Source organism: Dermochelys coriacea, chromosome 19, assembly GCF_009764565.3.
Source record: "Dermochelys coriacea isolate rDerCor1 chromosome 19, rDerCor1.pri.v4, whole genome shotgun sequence".
NCBI classification, from domain to species: Eukaryota; Metazoa; Chordata; order Testudines; family Dermochelyidae; genus Dermochelys; species Dermochelys coriacea.
In genome coordinates this window covers 2,470,879-2,493,286 of record NC_050086.2, presented here as the reverse complement: position 1 = coordinate 2,493,286, position 22,408 = coordinate 2,470,879, and the positions used below count along the sequence as shown (strand labels likewise).

The 22,408-nt window shown below is 46.0% G+C and overlaps 1 long non-coding RNA gene across 1 annotated transcript; it reads right to left on the bottom strand.

The window, feature by feature from the left end:
• Window positions 1-11,544: 11,544 nt before the first annotated feature.
• On the bottom strand, window positions 11,545-20,215 carry LOC119845517. Its single transcript, XR_006278166.1, has 3 exons — window positions 20,086-20,215; window positions 15,810-15,929; window positions 11,545-13,686 (listed from the first exon to the last, which is right to left on the bottom strand). It is a non-coding gene; the product is annotated as an uncharacterized LOC119845517 (long non-coding RNA).
• Between the last annotated feature and the right edge of the window lie 2,193 nt (window positions 20,216-22,408).

The window sequence follows — 22,408 nt, the reverse complement described above, 5'->3', positions numbered from 1 at the left end:
GAAAGTGCCACCCTGACACAAGGCAAACGAGAAAGGCAGACGCGGCAAGCTCCACTCAGGCAGTGCTATTACTCAGATATTACAACCATAGTGGTAATAAGGGACAGTTCAATATTAAATATGCGAATGCAAACAGATGGTGCTGAGGAATGATCGGCGGCAAGGGAGGGAAAGAAAACAAAATGGGGAGTATGCTTTTCCTGTGCATCATTCCCATCAGCAGCCATGATCACAATTCGACATCCCATGAGACCAGTTCATTGGGGAGAAAGGTCAGCAGTGGCATGAGAAGAGTGGCAGGTGCAAAGGAGCACAGGGGAAACATGACTGCTCATCTTGCACACAGGTGCTCTGTTGGAAAAACACACTGTTTTATCCACCCAGTGTTTTAAAAGCCATTTCCAAGTCAATATTTAATATCGTTTATCGGTTGGTGCTAGCAGCTCCCTGGCCCTGTCTCTCTGTGATCACTTGGCTCTGCTCTTCATTAAACACTTCCCTGTTTTGAAAATGAAAAAGCCGTGAATAAACAGGGCAGGAATGAACTGGGAAACACACACACCGTCCTTCTCTGTTAATATAAGTTGCCTTGTGACACAAGAAGGGGACATTCAATGAAATGGAAAATAAGTACATTTAAAATGATAAAAGAAACAGTGTCACACCTTATAAGAAGGTTTGTAAATAGTTTATTAAGAATTATTAAATGACTAATAGATGTTTTAATAAATGGTTAATTGATTATCATCAGCAGGTCACTCGATTCCTTACAACCGTGGCTTATAACCATTTAGAACACCATTTACTGATATGCTTATGATTGAGATTCTGTAACAGCTAATAATTATGTCAGTACCATGCTAATAATATCTATGAATCATTTACAAACTATTTATAAACATACCCTTAATATTAAGTGTGATTGGAAATGCTTTTTCTACACAACACACAATTAACCGTGGAACTCATTGCCACAAGATATACTTGAGGCTAAGAGTTTAGTAGGATTCAGAAAAGGACTAGACATATATATATGCATAACAAGAACACATGGAGTTACAATAAACAATAACAACAACTTGGGATCTAAAACCTCCTGCTTCAGGGCATAAACCAACCTCTAAGTGATGCAGTCAGGAAGCAATCTTCCTTATGGGCATGCTACCCCATAACTTCAGAGTTTCTTATACCTCCCTCTGAAGCAGCTGCTACTGGCCACTATCAGAGACAGGAAACAGGGCGGTAGGGACTGTTGCTTTGATCTGGTGTGGCAGTGCCCAAGTTCCTATCTTCCACAATGACCACTCAGGTTCTTTCCCAGCAGCCATCATGCACACGGGTCCGAAAAGTATTTAATGAATGAATTAATTCATTGTTAATGTGACTCTTGAACAGTGTTTCACTGAACGTAGTGCTTGGGGGAGTTAACAGACTGACACACGTGGAGGAGGACAGTCTGGGTAGTAGTAATGCAAGCTCTCCCCACCCTGCCTCAGCTCTCAGCTAGAGAACTGGACCTCTTGTAGGGATGACAAAGTCTACGGCTCATTCAGTCCTTGGCCTATCTGTTGAGAATGCCAACAAAGCTAGCTAGGAGTAACTGGCATCTAACTAGCCAACTGAGATGGTTGCTTTTGTGATGTGGGCCCCCTGAATGACTGGGAAACAGAGCTGTGCAAATCAGCTTTTTGGTTAGCTAGAACCGTGTCAGCCTTTTCCCTGTTGTTGCACGGTACATTTTGTACCCTTCACCCTCTCCAGGCATGCCCTACCCCTCTGTGTTCATGGGTGGGAATGGTGACATTTCACCTTGGATCAAATTTGCATATTCTTTGACCAGATTTGTTCATTCATGAGAATCCCCAAGGCAGAAAATTTTGTCTATGCTTTTGGGGGGCAAAGATGGAATGTATCCTGGAAGATGAAAGGTCAAAGAAATCGTGATGTGGCCAAATCTTTGTTTTCCCTCCCAACCTTTGTCTACCTAGATTGTAAGCTGTTAGAGGCAAGGACTGTCTCTTACTATGTGTTTGTATAGTACCTAGCACAGAGAGGCTCCGAATTTTGTTGGGGTGATAATTTTGTTGTTGTTGATAATATTATTAATAGTGATGTTTGCAAATGCAGTCCATAGTCTGTCTGGTAACATTTAGGCCCAGCATTTCCCATATCCCCAGGTAGCAGGGATTCTTCCCCCCTTCCTCCCCCTCCCCAGTAAACCATTTGCAGTGCCCACCAAAACTCTTTGCTTGGAATTTGGGTGACACGACCCTGGCTTTTATTTTTTCCCCAGGCCCTGTGGCAGCTGCTCTGTACAGAGCGCAGCCTCTTGCATGCTACTTTGATTTCTGTAAATCTGTTCACTTCTCGGTGGGGATCCAGTTGATACAAATCACTTCTCTCCTGAACTGAATAATGATTGTATTTACGATGACAGTGTGGATCTCCTTCATTTCACAAAGCAACAGAAACAGAGGATCATGTGTGGGGACAGGGAATCAGACAACACTCTCCAGAAGCAGAAAGAGAACAAGAAAACCAGGAGCACTTCAGCTGGTGTGTAGTGATGTAGCTCAGCTGAGGATCTTTCATATCCATCCACACAGCTAAAACTCTTGGAGACTCTCATCATCTCACGGCTCACTGACTGTAACATCTTTTTTCCTGGCCTTGATATATGCAAACTTGCCCTGCTTGTAGCCAGTCGGAATACTGCTGCAAAGGTCATTTTCCAAGCCCGTTGCTTTGACCATGTCACTCCCTCTCTTTGAATCCTTCCCTGCCTCCATTTTTATTATCTCAAACATGAGCCACTTTCTTCCCTTTCAAGGCCCTTCCCGACCTGTCCCCATCATCTCTCATTCAGTACGGAAATGATGACTTCCACCTTTCACAGGCCTATGGTGTCAGCCTCTGTTGCCCACCAGTTACATTTGACAAACAAGCACCTTTCTTCCATGGCGTCCCTCATGCCTGGGACAAGCTCCCTGTAAACGGCTGCAAAACTAACTCAGTAACCTACTTCAAAACCCTCCCGAAAACTCTCCTCTGCTGTGAGGCCTAAAAAACACTGAGAGCTATCACGCTGACCATGGTGTTTCCTTGTACTCCCCTGTCTTTCTGTATCCAGCTGTTGTCTCTTGCTTTATACTTACATTCTGAGCTCGTTTTAGCAGGGACTATCTTTTGGTTCTGTGTTTGTACAGAACCTAGCTCAATGGGGTGCTGGGGCCCCTGGCTTGGGCTCTTAGGCGCAATAATAATGAACAATTAACATTCTCTGCTGACAGCTAGCTGAGGATATACTCCTCCCCGGGTAAATAGTAGGTAAATGTAAGGAGACCAAATCCAGTTTGAATTTGTGTGTGGATGTCCTTTCAGTGTCTGCCATTCAATTCTGGACGGGCTGGCTGGGAAATGGGCAGTGGCAACCATAGCATTGTTTTCAAAATCTCAGGAAACATCGGACGGGAGAGCAGACTGGTTTATTTCCTTTCTACCACTAGAACAAGCGGCTTCTGCTTGTCTTGTTGATTTCTGCTGAAAAATTCGCAGGTGTGCTCTCACTAATCAATCCAATCACTTTTTGGCATCTGGTCCGGACCTGGTCCAAAGCCCTGTGACATGCATAGAGAGACTTTGATTGTTTTCAGTGGGATTGGCAGCAAGCCCTAAGGCTTTTGTCACTTGTAAAGCTCTTCTTGGTCTTCTGCGAGGGCCAGGCCCTTGTGCAATGGGTCTGGAGAGGTCTGTACAGAGAGGGGCTAAGTTCTGTGGGTAGGAAGGCTCTAGTAAAGCAGGGTGTCACTCCTCCCAGATGCCTTGGTTTTTTGCATGGCAGGTGAGCTGCCTCTCTTCATTGAGGACAGTGGTCACTCCACAGTCCACAGCAGCAAAAGGCTTCCTGGAGCTCACTGCTCCCAGGTGGCAGGGAGCAATAATGGCTGTGTGTGCCTTTCATGCCTGAACAGTGATCAGTTTCTCCAAACGTCTCAGGAGACACCCAGCCAACATTTGGTGGCAGGAACAGCAACCTATACAAAGGAGTTAAAAGTAAAGGCTTCCACTGCAGAGCCTGGTTCTGAGATACTGGGTGAAGGTGTCTGTCCTGAGCCTGAACCCTGCGGGAGCAGAAGATAAATGGGATATTTAATGAGTGGTTTTAATGGTTCTGACAGAGGGCATTAATTTTTTTCCTGCATTCGTCAGGTGAACTATACAGCAGCAGCTCCCTCCCTTAGAGAAGAAATGATGATCTCTATTTATCTTGTCTAGCAGCCCAGCTCTGGAAGCATTTTTAATTCAGTTTTTCTCTTTTCCCCCTCCTTGTCTCCCTAGTTGTAAGTTCCATTAAAATCTGGTTTGCTGGCTGTTTTACAGGAGCCCTGTTCAATGACAGGTGGCAGAGATGAAGCTCACATTTATTTCTCTTTTCTTTCTCTCTCTTTTGAAGGTCTGTTCAGACAGAAAACCAGCTGATTAATTTTTATTTTCATTAAAATCCCTGCTTTCTTTCTTTAATGAAAGAAAGAATCTTCCACTTTTTGTAACTGCGATGTTAGTAATAGAGATTTCTGTGACACTAATGGCCTGCTATTTAATCCAGTCTCTAAATTCTCACTTAGGATGCAGATTCATCAGGTGAATTAGCAAAAAAAAAAAAAAGAAAAAAAAAAGAGAGAGACAAAGTGTTGGTCATGAAATTTGCAAACACGGAGCTTAATCTGCTATCAGATACAGGTGTGTGAATGAGGAGTAACTCCACTGAGGCCAATGAAGTTACAACAATGTGAAAGGAGGATTAGGTCCATTATTTAGAAGAGCTCCTTTCTTCTCACCTCAGAACCTAAGGGGAAGGCAGGTCTGATGTTTAAGGCACGGAGTTGGAGAGCTGGATTCCAGTCTGGTGCTGCCACAAACTCAGTGTGTGGCCTTGGGCTGGCACTTAATGTCTATTGAGCCTGGTTCCCGTAACCCACCCAGCAATATTGTTAATCTATCCAACTATACTCTTAGCCCAGCAGAAGAATCTGTCCTATCTTGGGGCCTCTCCTCTCCCCTCCACCCCCACGAACATGATACAGTTCTGTGGTGACCTAGAATCCTATTTTCGACGTCTCAGACTCAAGGAATATTTCCAACACACCTGTGACCAACATATTAACCCACAGAGACCTTCCTACCAACACTACAAAAAGAAGGATTCTGGGTGGACTCCTCCTGAAGGTCGAAACAGCAGCCTGGATTTCTACATAGAGTGCTTCCGCCGACGTGCACGAGCTGAAATTGTGGAAAAGCAGCATCGCTTACCCCATAACCTCAGCCATGCAGAACACAGTGCCATCCATAGCCTCAGAAACAACTCTGACATCATAATCAAAAAGGCTGACAAAGGAGGTGCTGTCGTCATCATGAATAGGTCGGAGTATGAACAAGAGGCTACTAGGCAGCTCTCCAACACCACTTTCTACAAGCCATTACCCTCTGATCCCACTGAGAGTTACCAAAAGAAACTACAGCATTTGCTCAAGAAACTTCCTGAAAAAGCACAAGAACAAATCCGCACAGACACACCCCTGGAACCCCGACCTGGGGTATTCTATCTGCTACCCAAGATCCATAAACCTGGAAATCCTGGACGCCCCATCATCTCAGGCATTGGCACCCTGACAGCAGGATTGTCTGGCTATGTAGACTCCCTCCTCAGGCCCTATGTTACCAGCACTCCCAGCTATCTTCGAGACACCACTGACTTCCTGAGGAAACTACAGTCCATTGGTGATCTTCCTAAAAGCACCATCCTAGCCACTATGGATGTAGAAGCCTCTACACCAACATTACACACAAAGACGGACTACAAGCCGTCAGGAACAGTATCCCCGATACTGTCACGGCTAACCTGGTGGCTGAACTTTGTGACTTTGTCCTCACCCATAACTATTTCACATTTGGTGACAATGTATACCTTCAAATCAGCGGCACTGCGATGGGTACCCGCATGGCCCCACAGTATGCCAACATTTTTATGGCTGACTTAGAACAACGCTTCCTCAGCTCTCGTCCCCTAATGCCCCTACTCTACTTGCGCTACATTGATGACATCTTCATCATCTGGACCCATGGAAAACAAGCTCTTGAGGAATTCCACCATGATTTCAACAATTTCCATCCCACCATTAACCTCAGCCTGGACCAGTCCACACAAGAGATCCACTTCCTGGACACTACAGTGCTAATAAGCGATGGTCACATAAACACCACCCTTTATCGGAAACCTACTGACCGCTATTCCTACCTACATGCCTCTAGCTTTCATCCAGATCATACCACTCGATCCATTGTCTACAGCCAAGCGCTACGATATAACCGCATTTGCTCCAACCCCTCAGACAGAGACAAACACCTACAAGATCCCTATTATGCATTCCTACAACTACAATACCCATCTGCTGAAGTGAAGAAACAGATTGACAGAGCCAGAAGAGTACCCAGAAGTCACCTACTACAGGACAGGCGCAACAAAGAAAATAACAGAACGTCACTAGCCATCACCTTCAGCCCCCAACTAAAACCTCTCCAACGCATCATCAAGGATCTACAACCTATCCTGAAGGACGACCCATCGCTCTCTCAGATCTTGGGAGACAGGCCAGTCCTTGCTTACAGACAGCCCCCCAATCTGAAGCAAATACTCACCAGCAACCACACACCACACAACAGAACCACTAACCCAGGAACCTATCCTTGCAACAAAGCCCGTTGCCAACTCTGTCCACATATCTATTCAGGGGACACCATCATAGGGCCTAATCACATCAGCCACACTATCAGAGGCTCGTTCACCTGCGCATCTACCAATGTGATATATGCCATCATGTGCCAGCAATGCCCCTCTGCCATGTACATTGGCCAAACTGGACAGTCTCTACGTAAAAGAATGAATGGACACAAATCAGACATCAAGAATTATAACATTCAAAAACCAGTTGGAGAACACTTCAATCTCTCTGGTCACTCGATCACAGACCTAAGAGTGGCTATACTTCAACAAAAAAGCTTCAAAAACAGACTCCAACGAGAGACTGCTGAATTGGAATTAATTTGCAAACTGGATACAATTAACTTAGGCTTGAATAGAGACTGGGAATGGATGAGTCATTACACAAAGTAAAACTATTTCCCCATGGTATTTCTCCCCCCCACCCCACCCTCCACTGTTCCTCAGATGTTCTTGTTAATTGCTGGAAATAGCCTACCTTGCTTGTCACCATGAAAGGTTTTCCTCCTTTCCCCCCCCTGCTGTTGGTGATGGCTTATCTTAAGTGATCACTCTCCTTACAGTGTGTATGATAAACCCATTGTTTCATGTTCTCTGTGTGTGTGTATATAAATCTCTCCTCTGTTTTTTCCACCAAATGCATCGGATGAAGTGAGCTGTAGCTCACGAAAGCTTATGCTCTAATAAATTTTTTAGTCTCTAAGGTGCCACAAGTACTCCTTTTCTTTTATTGAGCCTGTGTTTTTCAAAACTGCATTGCTAATTTAGGAGCACAAATACCATTGTCTTGTGATACACAGTGTAGTTGTAGCCCTGTCAGTCCCAGGCTATTAGAGAGACAAAGTGGGCGAGGTAAAATCTTTTATTGGACCAACTTCTGGTCGTGAGAGAGACAAGCTTTCCAGCCACACAGAGCTCTTCTTCAGGTCTGGGAAAGGAACTGGGGTGCCTCACAGCTAAATGCAAGGGGGAAGGGATTGTTTCGTGTAAGAAGTTACCACATATTCAAAAAAAGAAAAGGAGTACTTGTGGCACCTTAGAGACTAACAAATTTATTAGAGCATAAGCTTTCATGAGCTACAGCTCACTTGCATCGGATTTATTGTCGTGAGCCATAAATTCAGTGTCTCTGTTCAGTCCATGATTTTTAGTGTCCAGCAGAGTTATGACTGTAAGCTCCCAGGCTCATCTTTTGAAAGTGTTGTGCAGGTTTCCTTTGAGGATGAGGACTGAGAGGTCAGATGCAGAGTGGTTGCTCAACAGTCTGATTGGAAATCCTCCCCCTCCAAAATACTTAAATAAGTATATGCACAAGAGCTCTGATGCAGTCTGAGAGCTTGTCTTGTAAATAAAAAAGGAGGACTTGTGGCACCTTAAAGACTAACAATATGAAAGGAGGATTAGGTCCATTATTCATTGGATGAAGTGAGCTGTAGCTCACGAAAGCTTATGCTCAAATAAATTTGTTAGTCTCTAAGGTGCCACAAGTCTTCCTTTTCTTTTTGCAAATACAGACTAACATGGCTGCTACTCTGAAACCTGTCTAGTAAATGTAAGTCTACAGTGCACTTTCATACCCAAATTCAATAAACCTCGGAAATCGCCTAAAATGCAACTTTTGACCCTCCAGGAACAAGCTGTTTATTTTTACAGTAATGATTGCAGGCTAACTGGGAGGAAGAAAGAAAGCGATTGTATTTCCAAGGGCCAGGGCCATCACCCTAACCAAATCTGACACTTCCAGTGCTTGACAGTGTTTTTAAAAGCTTCTGTCAGCTTGAGCAGATCTAGAGTTTGGGAATTCCAGGCAACTTGAGCTCAGAATCTTCAGCAATAGGATTTTATTAAAGAAATCTACAAGATAAAGTCAGTTATGAACTAGCCACGGGCAGGAGATGGAAAAGGTGATAATGAAAACTGCAGTTTAGCGGAGTTCATGAACCAGAGCAGAACAAAAAGCCCTCCTCAAAATCATTGTTTAATTTTAAAACCATTTTTCTTCATTCACATTCATGCCCCTTTTTGTTCACTTTCCACAAAGTTTCTTGCACAGATAGTGAATTCCAAAGTCCCAAGTGTGAGGATTCATGGAAAGAGAATTTAAAATTGACCTGTATGAAACTTTGGGCAAGAGATGCTTGTGCATTCATCCAGCCACAGAAGAGAAACAATGGTCTGTGACTTATCTGACCAGTAAAAGTACTTGGATAGAAAGACAGACACAGAGGCCCAGATGCTCAAAGTTATTTAGGTGCCTAACTCCCACTGGAAATAGGCCCAAGAGGTTAAGTAACTCACTTAAAGAATCCTGCCAGGTCAAAGGCAGAAGTAGAACTCAGGTTTCAGAGTAGCAGCCGTGTTAGTCTGTATTCGCAAAAAAGAAAAGGAGGACTTGTGGCACCTTAGAGACTAACAAATTTATTTGAGCATAAGTTTTCGTGAGCTACAGCTCACGAAAGCTTACGCTCAAGGAGAACTCAGATATTCTGACTCATACTCCCTCTTTCTAAGGAGCAGAGCTTAGAGCAATAGAGCAGCACCAGGCAATTATTTAAGAAATAATGAACATCTAGTTAACAGGCCGTGCAATGAGTTAAAGCAGGGAAGTCATGATCGGGGTGGGACCAGCCTTGTGGTGAATAAAACTGCAGTGGTTTGTAGGACACTGTTCAACAGAAACAAGTGTCATTAAACATTTTTTTTAAAAGTAGCTTCTTTCTTAAACCTGGTTTTAATAAACTTGCATCACTTCCTGCCTTTCTACAGGTCTCCCTGATGCCTTGTGATACCGATAGGCACTGACCTAATGACGCATTTTACGATGCTAATGCTATTACCAAAACGCTGCTGGCTGGGAGCTTTTAATTCACTTCTCACTCCAGAGGGATTGTCTGCTTTTTCATTGGGCAAACAATAAGGAACAAAATATTTACACAAGTCATCCGGGGTAGCAATATTGTCCCATTGATTTTGTGTCACTTGGATTTAAGCAGCTTAAACATTATTGGTTTTTCATCATAAAAATTAGCCATGGAGCACTTTGAGAAACCACAAGGTAAACAAGCACATGCTAGGATTTGTATACATCTAACTCTCTTCCCTTCCCACAAGCTGTCACATCCTGGGAGAACCAAGTCAATTAAAAAAAATTAAGGGTGGAAAAACAACCATATCAGGAAGGGAAAAGAAAGTTTTGGTTAGAGCAACTACTGTAGCAGAATGGCAAAACCCAACTCGTGCTGTTGGTCTGTTGGAGAACCCCCAGATCTCAGACTAGAGAGCTGCTGACATCATGCGATGCTAACAATAGCTGGGAAGTTGCCAGGGAAAGATAAGGGACCTGACTTGCCTCTCCTGTGAGTGTCAATCAGGAACAACTCCGGTGATGTCACTGCCCGGGTTTTGCTCAGCCTCTCCCATCCATTTCCTCAGCTGGCTGGGCTGGTGGTGAAAAGGATCCCCCGCTGGTAAAACGATACAGCTTGAAACTTGGCCTTTGAACCAGCCTTTTAAAACACAAACCCAGCTCCCCGCCGCTCCCCACCCCTGCCAAGTGAGGAAATGGATGGTGGCACAGAGCAGAACCTGCACAATAATGCTGAGAGAAAGTGAATTCTCTGATTCAAACCCCGGGGCTCTCATTTGGGAGAAGGAGGGAGAGACGAGGGCAAAGAATGAAGCAGATTAATTGGCTTCTGTAGCTGGAAAGGGTTGGGGGCTGACCCGGCTAAGGAAGTAGCAGCCAGCTCCATCCCTCTGCAATGGCACCCAGAGCAGCACTTGCTATTCTGCTGAGCACGCGGTTGGCTCCCCCAGGGCTGAGCAATAGTAACCAGTGCTCTCAGGTTATAGTCCTACCCAAAGGAACCCCTGCTCGGGGCACTGAGCACTGAGTGTTTCGCATCCCTGGAAAACCAATTTCTAGTCCTATAAATCTCCTCCTTCTAACTCTCCATTCCAATGTTGCCAACTCTCACGATTTTGTCATGAATCTCATGATCATTATTGTTTCCCTTAAAGCCCCAGCTCCTAGAGTCAAGTGGATCTGGGATGATTTCAGCCTACATTCTTGAAGAAAAAGTAAGTTTCTAGCCCTTGAGGCTGTTGAGAAAGCTTCAAAATGTGACCCCAGTGCACTCTAAAGGCTCAAAAAGCAGAAGGCAAATGAAAAGAATGCCATCTGGATTATTTTTACACAATCTCATGATTTTTGGTGAGCCTGCCTTGTGATTTTTGAACACTTGGGGTTGGCAATGCTGCCATTCAAAGCTGAGATCAGCCCTGCAAGGAAAGTGGGGTTGGAAACGCAGCAGCAGTATGTGCCCCGAGGGCCAGATGAAGGTACAGGGTCTGACAACATGACCTCCACCTGCAATGCAGAGGTGCAATGCATAGAGACCACATGTCCCAGAATGCACTGCAACTGGCAGCTTGAGGCAATGGAGAATACTGCATTGTGGGACTTATAGTCTCTCAGGCCCAGATTGCAGAAACATCCTTATTGCTGCAGGTATCCAGGTGCTGAACTACTTGCTGGGACCAGGAGTCTCTGCATGATGCATTGCCTTTGAGAGTCCGGAATCCAGCTCTGAGTCTGTATTTCAAACTCCTCTAAGCATGAGGGGTTTTCTGCTTGGGCTCCTCAATGAGGCGGTTTGGCTCTGATCTTAGATAAGGATTTTGAACATTCCTCGTGTTCTGGGGAGGTTTAGATTCAGAAGTCTGGATCAGGCCCATCTCTGATCATCCCATTTCTAGCCCTTATTGGATCAAGATGGAGCATCATGTGCAGCGACCTGCAGTCTCTGCAGGGTTCACCACCCTTTTAAAGCCAGCAGAGGCCAGTCTGTACCATTGTATACAAGTCAGGTGCTGCTCTCTGGCTTTTGCCAAGTTGCCAACATGTCCTTCAGATGGGTCAGGTCTTGATGCCTCCAGTGTTTCACAAAAGCTGGGAGAACTGCAATTTTGGCAGATGCCCATAGACTGCATCACGTGCTGACATACATGTGGAGTGTCCTGTATGTGCTGGGTTTGTCTACACATGATAATTACCTTAGACACAGCATGGACGCAGCTGTGCTAAATATTAATAATAAATAAACAAATGAATGCCTTGGCAGTGAATTATCTTGTTGTCCTCAGCGGGCTTGTTTAAACAGTGAAACATACCGTGGTTTTGCCTCATTGTTGGTGTTTTTTTGCAGTCTCCCCAAAACTCCTGGGATTCGAAGTGCTGTCCTAGACCGAAGGCTGCTAGGTGGCCCAGATAGCAGTACCTAGGTGCGCACACTACCAACTGCATCTGTTCAAGAAGTTTTCAGCCGACGTGACCAGGCTGCCTAGTTGCTGGGCCCCTGTGGCTTTGAGAGGGCTTGCTGGGGTGAGGTGTATCCTGGCATTGTGCTAAGGGATTGAGATGCTCCCTGCAAATGCCATGCATTGCTGTGCTTAGAAGCTCGGAGTCTGGTGCAATTGCCTCAGAAATCCACTTTGTGACAGCAGTTCCTCAAGGAAGAGCTGGGTGGATATTTTGCCTTCATGCATATGTTTCTAATATGGTACATTTCCATCCGCCAGATGGTCCTGGTCTTGTACATAGCTTGCGGGACAGCGAGGGGAGCGGTGGAACAGAGGGACTTTAGCTTTGAAACTCAAAAGAACAATGCTGCATGTGTTGATTGCAGCCTCCCCACTGCTGGGGATGTCTGTGCCCTGTTCAGTACGGTGGAATTTCTTTCCTCCCAGAACTCTGCCAGCCCTCCCCGCATGCTACATAGATTAGCTGGAATTGGTCTAAATGCTGAAATACCCAGACATCCTGCCTTTGGGCTCAAATGCTGCTCCAAAGCCCATTGCAGTCAATGAGAATCTTTCCAGTGAGTAGTATTATTACTATTAATGTTTAACATGGCAGTGCCTAAGAGCCAGCCGAGAACGGAGCCCCATTGTGCTAGGTGTAGTACAAACACCAAGTAGCGGACGGTGCCTGCCCTGAAGAGCTTACAGTCTAACTAGACCAGACAGACCCAGGGTGGAGAAGGGGTAGAACACATGGGCAGAGTGAACAATGGGATGGCAGTAAATGCCATGCCAGTTCTGTGAGTTTTTGGGGGTGGATTTAGTTAGGAGGGATCAGCTGAATGGAAGGAAATGGACAGGGAGAGGGGACACTGAAGGGAAGAGGAGGGGAGGAGGGAGTCAGTGGGACTTGGGGGGGTGAAGCTGAGGAGAGGGAGGGAGGGGGCAGGAGAGGGTTTGAGCAACCAGCCAATCCGTACAGGACAGAGGAAGTCCAGTTCACTGTGTCCACATTTCTCCAGCTGTCTGAAAGTCCCTGCTTGGTCTGTTTCTGCAATCTGCTCCCACTGGCTGGCCTGTTCCTCCCTGCCGGGTCCATATGGCAAGGAGAGGGTTGGAGGCACCAGCTGGGCCCTAGTAGCCCTGGAGTGTGTGTGCGTGGGTCTTCTCTACACAGTTCCGGTCCAGGCAGATGGTGGGTGGAGGGGTAACCCCAGTGGGGCCCCAAATTACCCCCTCCTTCCCAGGGCTGCAGTCCCTGCTTTGGCTGCTTCTGTAGCTGCCCTTCCCAGCTGAAGTCTCTGGCTGGCTCATCCCTGCAGGATGCCTGATGCTCACCCTGAATTAATTCCCTGTATCTGCTTATTATTAGGATTATTTACGTTAGGGGAGCCCCCAGAACCCCCAATCTGCATTGTGGCCCTGTTGTGACAGGCACCATCCAAACACACAAGAAGACACTCTGGTCCCTGTCCCAAGAACTGACACAATGAAGGGGCCAGATCCTTAGCTGGTGTCGAATGGCGTAAGCCCCTTGACTCCAGTGGAGTTACCAGTGTAGGTGTGTAATTGTGCACACTTGGTGCCAGACAGCAATGGATGCCAATCTGAAATGAAACCAAGTTGTTACAAAAAGTAATAAGGAAGGGACCACACTGCATGTCCCAAAGGGATTCCCTCTGCCTCCCTTCTGCCCCATTCTGTCGCTTTGCCCTCTCTGATCGCGCATTCCCCGCTCTCTTTGCTGGGATCTGATGGCAGGAGCAATCAGCAGGTGCCAGATGAGCCTGTTCGCCCATTCAGCGGGCGATGCTCCGCCCACAATCTTTTGCCAAGACTGGGGCTCACATCTGTAGCAATCCCCATCATTGCAGGGAAACCACCCAACCATCCCTCCCCCGAAAGTTGGGTGGGGAGGATAAAATTATCGGCTACTGCGCTAAATGAGTCTGGGTTTGTTTCCCTTTTACCGCTGGCTGTGGGTTCCTATGCATGAGCCGAGGAACAGATTGCTGGCACCCAGCTAGCAGACCCATCCGTGCGCTTAGCATCGGGATGTCAAGGTGAGAGACCAGAGGCAGAGGGGGGTGCTGTTTGCCATATGGGTCTTTCGTTGCTCCACTGGCATTGTGGAGTCTGGAATTCTCCAGGGCTCCACCTCAAGAAAGCAACCTACCTGCTTTAGTTTGGAGCCTGCTGTATATATTAAAAAACTCAGAGCAGAGGATTTCCCAAATGCACAGCTCAAAAACTCTCCAGTCTCTAACTATGCAACTAACCCTGCCTACTTCCCTCCCCCGCCTCCCCCAAACCTTTGTAATTTTATTGCTCACCTAAACCTGGGAAACCAGCAAAATCCTCCTGCCTGGAGATATTCCCCAGTGCAAAGTAGATGGACCGACAGCACTGGGACTCTGCCTGCTTTTGCAAATGGCTGCCCTCGCTGATACCGGTTATTACCTGGGCTAGGAAATTATCTTCTAATGAAGGGAAATCAAGCTGTAGGGGATTAACAGATGTTATTGTGTTGATTCTCTTCTGCACCTCCCCAGGCTGCACTAAAGGAATATCATAGCATGTAGAGATCATTGGTATTGTGACCAGTAACTGGAGCGGTGGGAAGTGCTTTATGTCACTGAAATTCTTCCAGGAGCCCCCATAGAGAAGGAGAAAACTTCTTAAGAGCACAGTGGCATTTAAGGGATTGCTGCCTGCTCTGAGCAGATGTTCCAAGGATTAGACATCGCTGCTTGCAAGACAGCTTCAAATTAAAAAAAAACAAAACAAAACCCAGCTACACTATTTATGGGGTGTTTTTTCATGTGCTGGAAATTGGAGATGAACGTACAATGTCTGGTAGCTAAAACTGCAGCCACACACACCAAGTTTAACTTGAAGTGGGGAGCAGCCGGGGGCTGGGTTTGGAAAAATGGTTGAAGGAGCATCTCTGAATATTCGTGCTAGTTTCACTTAGCTCATGGAAGCTCTCTCTGGATGCTCTTCAGTCCTCTGCTGGCCCTGGAGGGGAGGTAGAGCCCAGTGTATCTCCTTGATGGAGTCATGGAGGACACGACTCCTGGTTTCTCTTTTTTGGGCTGATAGTGCAGGCTAAACTTACACAATCTTCCTCCCCACCCAGCTTGGCCGGGGCAACCAGTCCTGAGTTGCAGGGTCCCCTAGCACCCAGTAATGAGACTCTTCTGAGAAGTCATCCAGGTCTGTCTAGGTTTGATGACGCTGCTTTCATCACCATAGCGTGTGAGCACCTCCAAGGCCCACCCAGCTCACTTCCAGTCGTACCTGCACCTAAATCTCCTGAGGAAAAGCTGCTGCATTAACCTTCCTTCCCCACAGAGTCCCTGGGTGGGTGGGAGGGAGGCTCATGCAGGTTACCAGGCTACAGCAGGCTCCCTAGAAGTGTCAGATCTGCAGAAAGGAAGGTGGCTTGTTATCAGGAGTGGCCAGACTGCTGTGAACTTTTGCCCATCCATTGAAATGAACCTTCACATTTACTCAGGCTTGGGTAAGACTCCTTTCTGTTCCACTCCAATCTCTGACTGCTCCTACCTCCTCTCTCTCCCTGCTACTCCTTCTTTTTCTTACCTTTTAAGACAGCCATCACTGCGGGAAGACCAGCCAACCATCCAGCCAGTTGATAAACTCCCATTCTTCTCAGCATAACCTTTCTCAACTCCAGAATGCAAAGCTTTCACGTTCTGTGGCTTTTTACTTGTGGTGTTGCGCCATCTCTTGAGCACGGAGTGCGAGTGGAACTGGACCAGAGAGAGGCATGCTGGAGAAGTGCAGAATGGCCAAGTGGGCTAGAGATGGGAGAATCAGGGGTTCATTCCTATGAAGGAAAAAGGAGGAGGTTTGTTTGGGAAGGGAGCAGATGCCTATGGACAGAACTTTGGGGGCAATTCCTTTGCTTCACTCTCTGCAGTACAGGGAGTGTTTTGTACTGTTACTGGATTTCATCTCTGAAAAATCCTCGCACCTTGTCTGATAAGTTCTGCCCTCTGCTTCTTCTCTGAGAGCCGAATGTCTTGAGATTTCAGAGTAGCAGCCGTGTTAGTCTGTATTCGCAAAAAGAAAAGGAGTACTTGTGGCACCTTAGAGACTAACAAATTTATTAGAGCATAAGCTTTCGTGAGCTACAGCTCACTTCATCGGATGCATTTGGTGGAAAATTTTGGTGTTTTCCACCAAATGCATCCGATGAAGTGAGCTGTAGCTCATGAAAGCTTATGCTCTAATAAATTTGTTAGTCTCTAAGGTGCCACAAGTACTCCTTTTCTTTTTGTCTTGAAATTGATTCCCTAGATCAGAGGGAAATTTTGTACTACTGGAGAGTCTGCTATAGATGGCAGCATTGGCACAGTTAGAGATGCTGAGTCCTCAGCTGGGCTTATTGAGTTTAATTAATACACAAAGTAGAACTGAAGACATAATATAGGTAATTCCGAGCATAAATGCTTCCCTTCAAGTAGCCCCCTCTCAATGCTCCTGGAGCTTCTCTGTCAGGACATCCCTAATTACCTAGGAATATCCCATTTCGTTTGGATCGTAGGCTCCACATCCGGCCCACAGCACACAAGACCCTCAGGATGTCATCTTTGCAGCCTCAACCACAAAAGCGAAACTCAAGTCACCAAAGTCCCTAGCTTCAAAATCTGCTTCATAAGAAAGGCTTTAACCCGTGGACTCAATGAACACTAGATTTGTATGTATTTCCCCATCTCTTCTTCTGTATTATGTGTATTTCGGCAGCATCTGGGGACCCCACCCTCCATGGAATTTGTGAATAGGTTTGGTTGACCCAAAACTGCCTTTTTCCTTGAATAAACTATTTGTCTGAAAAATGTCACTCAGCCTGCCTCCTATGGATTCCTCCCAGCCCCATTAACCCTCTTTCCCCAGACATCCTAGGTCAGCACCCACCGATCTACCCCAGTTGCCATCTGGAGCTCACTCATTTACCTACCTTCACAGCCCCCAGACTTTCTCCTTCCTCCCCACCCATTACTTGGGGAATAGTTTGTTGATCATAACCTGAGTTTATGGACATATGCAAATGATCTGTAAATGTGCAAATTAGTCCATTATATAATCTGCATTAAATGTCACACTTGGAGCCACTCAAAACATCGGCCGCTAAGCAGGAATTCAGCCAGCCCAAAATTTCCACTCAGGAAAGTGGGATCATGAGCCCTGGGCTATGTCTGGAATGCAGCATAATCCAAAGGTCCGGCCAGTCCAAGCAATTAAACTTCCCTTAGGTTCACAGCCTGGAAGTGCTGTCCTCGATATGAGAAAGAGACAGAGCGCTAGATGGGTTTTTCCAAGCCCTCACATCTCTAATATTTATAGTGACTGATGATAACTCAAACATGGTTTGTGATTCAACCTGATGAAGTCTAAGCCTTAAATCACAGGAGTCTGTCAAGTAAAGTACTTTAGCCTTCTGCCCTCACCACTGTAAACAGAATGCATCTCCAGCACTCCTGGGAGCAATTTAATGGACTGCTTAATACTGCCAATAGATTTTTGAATGCTCTGTGTTCCTCCTGGAAAGACCCCCTCCCTCCTTTCCTACAAGGCTTTCGTTGCTCTTCTTCTGGATAAAACGAAAGAGAAAAGCAGCTCTGTAGGCAGTGGACATTTAAATGCTGGTCCTTCAGCAGCTACTACAGTATAATGTGAAATAAAATAGGGCCCTGATCTTGCCTGCATGGGAGCAGGGGTCCAGGTTAGAAGACCTGAGTTCTGGACTGAGGCTGATGCTAACTATGCATAGGATCATTCCCACTGGCGTAACAGGATGCACCTAGGGCCGGGGTAGTTGATGGGTTTAGAAAAGGGTAGTCCGTGCTCGCAGTGATAGCCTTTTGATGGGAGGGGCTGGAAATGCCTTTCTGGCTTTGGTTCTCTTTCTGCGGCGTGGCAGAGTGAGTAATAATTAAAGTAAAAGTTTGTACTTACATAGTGTGTGCCACTCCAGGATCTCCAAGCACATTCCACATGTTAATTCATAAGGAATTGATTATAATTAATCATTATTAATAATTACCAGCCCTCATTGCCATTACTTGCTAAACACGAACACTGTGCTGGGTGCTGTCCATGGCATAGTCCCTGTTCCATGGAGCTTTGCACTCTAAATATGAGCTAACTAAAGCCCTGAAAAGCTGCCATAACAAGTAACACCCTTATCTGGACATGGGGAAGCTGCAATGCAGGAAGGAAGCTGGGAGGTTATTGCGATCTTGTGGTCCAGTTGTACATGCCTGTACTCATGGGAAAATCCCCATAGAATGGTGAGAGACTTAATACAAGGGGACATTCCATAAGCCACAGGGTGGCTAGTGTGCTTAGGAAGAGGATGGCTACCAATGAGACTGCTTGTGTGATGTATGCTGCAACCGGAGGTCTGACTGCAGCAGGAATAGACATATCTGAGCTAGCTTTAGTCTAGCAGTGAAGTTATGGCAGCATGGAGCGGCCATCTCAGAAGTACCCAGTGTCCCAGGCAGATCTGAATGGTCTGCACTAAAGCCAGTGATGCCATGCTTCACTGCTGTAGGTCCCCATGCTAGTTAGATTAAAGCTAGCTGGGGTATGTTCCCACGTGTTGCAACTGATTATAACACAGATAGACCCTAAAGGTGTGTGGGATCTGATCCAACGTATCCATCACCTCCCACAATAGCCTATTGATTTGATTTCCAGTTCTGATGCATTTTTGTAATCTTTCTTTTTATTCGAAAATGAAAATCTTTATATTTGTTTTTAATTTAAAATACAAGTTTGTTTCCAAAAGCAATTCAATCCCCTCTCTTAAATGGATTTGGTAATTTGATCTAACTTCAGCCAGGAAATGTTTGCTCAGATTTAATAATTTGTTGACTTTGCAAAATAAAGTAAAATTAAATAAAAAATGTGCAAAAGGAAACCCACTTGCTGGTAAATCCTACCTACCCTGAGCAGCTTATCACAGGAGCAATGAGCCATTAGCTCCATACATAAATTAGAATCATGTTTCCAGTTTATGGAGTTGCAAATTGTCATCTGCTGCCATTATGTCAAAGCTATGCTTTGCCAAGAAAGAAACATGATTATCATCTGCATTGTCTACAGTCAATACATCCTGCAGTCTGAACCGTTTAGGGTCAGGTATTGTCTACTGTCAATACATCCTGCAGTCTGGACCATTTAGGGTCAGGTATAAAGTTAAACCATTCCTTGCTTTGATTGTTATCTTTTTGCATCCCATTAAACACAAAATTAACATGTTTGCACATTAATGCAGCACAAAAGCATGTAGCGAATACTGTACTAGAACACTGAAAATCAACTCCCAAAGAAAACAGCATCCATCATGCCCTTTGTGCTGTCTGTGTCTGAAGGAAGCAACATAGTCCTTGAAATGAAATCAAGTCATAGATATTTCCCTCAATGCACATGCCATCTAAGCAACATGTCTCCTCGCTGTGCGCTGGATTACAAACACATAAGCTCCCTATTATGCCTTTGTAGAGAAGAGAGATTATTGCAGCCTCAGGCAGATGTTCACGCTGCTTTCTGAATGTGGTAAACTGGAAATTAAAAGGCCGGTAGCCAGGCTGGCAAAGCTCATTTTCTCTCCATTTTCAAACACACTCAAAGTGCCTGGGAAACAACAGGCCTCTATGGTATTGCACCAGGAGCGAATCTGGCCAAGTGGTGCAGTTAGCCAGGGTAGCAAGGCTTTGGAGCCCTGAACTAGGAGAGTGTGTCTGCACTACAGCTGGGAGCCAGCCTCCTAGTCCCCACATACTCCCAGTCCCAGCGTGCTAACCATAGCAGCATGGACGTTGCTGCTCCGATTGCCAAGCCCACCCGGCCCCCTAGCTCTGAGCTCAGGTGGCTAGCCTGAGTCTCCACTGGAGATGCAACATCTCCACTGCCATTTGTACTGTGCTAGCTAGAGCCCTACCATCACAAGTCTACCTGCCGGCCATACCCACCATACCAGCTAAAGTCTAGGTGTAGCTAAATCAGCAACAGCAAGTCTCCAAATCCCCAGCCCATAGAAGAGCATTTAATGAGGGGGTGATGAGAGTGCTGCAGAGCACCTGCAGCTCCCACTGACTTCAGCTCCTTTTTAACAACCCTGCCCTGGCAGTACTCCACTGGCCACAGCTGCAGGACGTTCACTTTCATTTGCTAGGGAGCATGCTACACTCCTCACTGAACAGAGCTCTCTCTGGGAAGTCTGTACGGCACTGCTGGGGACCTGGGGATAGCTCTCTTATGGCTGAGTCCCTGAACTCTGCATCCTTGTCTTCTTTCTCATCCTCCCTCTTGCTTTCTTGGTCTCCTGATCTAACTTTCTGATCAGCATGACAAGATAGATGTACCCTGCAAAATGCCAGGCAAGGAAGGGGTTAAAACCCTATCTGAGGCAGCCAGGAGGTCCCAGCAATTCACCAATTAAAGTTAATTAGACAGGAAGTTTCTTAGGGGGAGAGAGGTAGGTAGCTAGTTTCCCAGAGGCTGAGGAACAGAAAGCAGCAGCAAGGAGAGAACTAGGAGAATGGTTGGGGGGAGGTTTGAAGCTAGATACACAGCCTTGTGTTGTGCTCCAGGCTGCCTGGGTCTTCTTTGCTTTAGCTCAGCTAGAACGTGTGCGGGGGTGGCTGCATTTAAACGAATGTGGGAAGCTAGGAGCTGCCCAGAGCCAGAGGGGAGAAATGCTGCCCTCTCCTTTCCTGCCCCAGCTGCTAGCAGGGAAGTGAGTAAGGAAAGACCAAGGGGAACAAGAGCGACAGATTCATTCTTTCCTGTATGTTACATGCACCGTATCCTCCTCCTTGCTTATGAGCCACTTCCTTTCTCTGCGTATCTGAGACCCACGGGGTCCAGTTCTCCCATGCCCTGCGCTCTGTGTGGCCATTCCCATGAATGTGGCTGGAGAACACCGAATCAGAAGGGTTGCATTTCATGCCCGCTTTGTGCCAGAGCAAAGAGCTACATGAGCTGAAGGGTGACTGAGTAATGGGCCCATTTTGCCTGTGACCTTTGTGCTGCATAATATATGCAGGGGGACCCAAGATAGTTCCAACCTTTAATCCCACAGATAGGATATGATGAGAGGGAACCCTTCTGGGAATTTCCACAAATCCACCGTAGACATGAACACAAATCCCTGCTCACTGCACTGTAATCTTCTCTGGATTTCAGTTGTCTCAGCGCATGGGCTTGTAAACATTCTTCTGCTCTGCCAGACAAATACAGGCTATCCCATAAAATGCATGAAACCTCTGGAGGTGTGGATGCACGTGCAATGCTGCCAAAGGATTAATTTGGCTGACTAGCTGGGATAACATAAGCGTTCTGAGCGTTAGCTGCCCCCAGTAAGTGATGCTAAAAAACCAGGCTCCAAATATACCTGTACTTTCATTATTTTAAGGCTCCCCTTCTCTGGATTGAGTATTACATCTTCCACCTTGAGTTACTTTTTCTTTTTTCTTCCCGGCTGCATGTTTCGATATAGAGGAAAACTATCTTGCGATACTGTAAACAAAACAAGACAAAACTACAATGAAATGTCCTTTCAGTTGTATCCTTTTATGTTTCTAAATTGAGTTTGCAGGGGCTTTTGTTGTTGTTTGAATGGCAGAATGCCTGAAACAGTTTTGATATGAAGTGTCAAGATTTGCCTGGCAAAGTAGAATGTGCTGCTTCAAATGATCTCTGAATACATCAGAGCAAACAGAATAATGTCTCATTAAGCTGTCAAGGGGAAACGGGGGTGGGGGGAGGAGAGCTGTCAGAATGCAGCATTTGGGAGGTTTTTACTGGTATCTGGAAGGTGTGCTGTATTTTCCTTTAACAATTAATAAAACCCAGAATCTAATCCTGTGAAAAGGACTTTCACCATGAGGTGGTGATAACTGAGAACTGGGAAAGGTCCAGAATTTGAGTTTCATTTGGATAAGTGACCAAAGGTTCAGACACCTCTTCAAACTAGTGGCCCTTATAATGGGACTACTCCCTCTGTTTAAAGTTAATCACATACTGAGGTGCATTGCTGGATCAGGGCCGATAGGCCAGATCCTGCCATGTGCTAGAGTCCCTTGTACCACTCTGGTGATACAAAGGGGCAATAAAGCTTCCTTGAATGTGCTACTAGGTGTGGGGGTGCTCCTGCGAGCAGGTGACTGGATCTACTGTCATAGATTCATAGATAGATTCATAGATACTAAGGTCAGAAGGGACCACTCTGATCATCTAGTACGACCTCCTGCACAGCGCAGGCCACAGAATGTCACCCACCACTCCTATGAA